Source organism: Salvia splendens, chromosome 10, assembly GCF_004379255.2.
Source record: "Salvia splendens isolate huo1 chromosome 10, SspV2, whole genome shotgun sequence".
Lineage (NCBI taxonomy): Eukaryota > Viridiplantae > Streptophyta > Magnoliopsida > Lamiales > Lamiaceae > Salvia > Salvia splendens.
In genome coordinates this window covers 9309641-9311466 of record NC_056041.1, presented here as the reverse complement: position 1 = coordinate 9311466, position 1826 = coordinate 9309641, and positions in this window count along the sequence as shown.

Here is a 1826-nt window from a genome sequence, read left to right as displayed (position 1 = left end):
GAACTGTCATCGAATTCGGCTCCGGTATGACTTCGGTCATTGCCTCTGACTCCGGCTGCTGTGATTGCTATGCTTGGTGGTGCCGATCTGACTGCTCGGCACTTCTAAGCGCAATTTGCAGACATTCCTTTGCTCTCTTTTGGTCACCTCGGATGACCGCTATCCCTCCTTTAGTAGGGATCTTGATGGTGAGGTGATAAGTGGAGCAAATGGCCCGAACTGTGTTGAGCCAGTCTCTTCCCAGGATGACGTTGTACGGGGACCGAGCTTTCACCACGAAAAACTCAATCATCGTACTGGAGCTAGTAGGCGCTTTCCCCACCGTGATCGGAAGGCTGATAATACCTTCAGGGCGGGTGTCCTCCTGGGCGAAGCTCTTCAGGGGAAGCGGAGCCGGACTGAGCCGAGCTGGGTCCACTTCTAGTTTGTCGAAGCACTCTTTAAAAAGAATGCTGACTGACGCTCCTGTATCCACAAACACCCTGTGGATCAGTTTGTTTGCCACTCCGGCTTGGATGACAATGGCGTCTTGGTGAGGAGAGATGGCCGGGACGGGATCAGCATCCGAGAACGTAATCACTTCGTCCTGCTTCAGCCTTTTATGCGTTGGCTCCTCTCGATTGGAGCCTCTGCGCTCTGACTTCAGGGACGACTTGGTCTTCCCGGCAGGGAGAGCGTCAATAGTCAGGATTACTCCATCATATTGCGGCTCGTCATCGTCTTCGGGATCCGGCTGCCTTTTCGGATCCTGAGGAGCGCAGTTCGCACCTCTCTGCTTCTTATTCTTCTTTGACTGCTTGCTTTGGTATTTTTTCAATGTCCCTGCCCTCACAAGAACATCGATACCTGCAGCCAAGTTTCTGCACTCCTCGGTATCGTGACCGTGGTCTTGATGGTAGGAGCAGTAGTTATCCTGGGGTCGGCGCGCGGCTGATTTCGTCATCCGCTTTGGCTTTTCGAACAGGTCAGAGTGCAGTTCGAAAATTTCCGCTCTCGGCTTGTTCAGCGGTACGAACTGAGCGGGCGGCTTCTCGGGATTGAGACGGGGTCCCAATCTGTCTTGCACCGGAGTCCTTTGAATCCTTTCAAAAGGAGTTCGGCGAGGATGTCCCTGATCGCCAAAAGGAGTTCGGCGAGGATGCCCCTGATCGCTACGATCGGGCTTCCTTCTGTCTCCTCGGGACGATGAGCTGTCTAACGACCGTTTGCGACGGTCTGCCTCATCGGCCCGGGAGTACTGGTCCGCAATGTCCCACATTTCCTGAGCTGTCTGCGGACCGCACTCAACGAGCTTCCTGTAGAGAGCTCCGGGCAGGATTCCATTTTGGAATGCCGAGATGACAAGCAGATCGTTGAGATCGTCTACTTGCAGGCATTCCTTGTGGAATCTTGTCATAAAGTCGCCGATTTTTTCGTCGCGACCTTGACGAATGGAAAGCAGTTGAGCCGAAGTGATTCGGACTTCCGCTTTCTGAAAGAACCTCCTATGGAATGCATCCATTAGATCTCGGTAAGATCTAATGCTGCCTTGGGGGAGGCTATCGAACCACCTTCTTGCGTTCCCGATGAGCAGCTCGGGAAACAGCTTGCACATGTGGACCTCGTTGAGACCCTGGTTCGCCATGTTATATTGATAGCGTCCCAAGAAATCATGAGGATCCACGAGTCCGTCATAGGTTATCGACGGAGTTCGGTAGTTCTGTGGAAGGGGAGTTCGGGTGATATCGTCCGAGAACGGAGTCTTCAATGCTCCGTACATGGCGAACCCGACATCTCTTCGGTATGGAGGAGATGGAGATCTCCTGTGATTCCGGTACCGAGGAGGA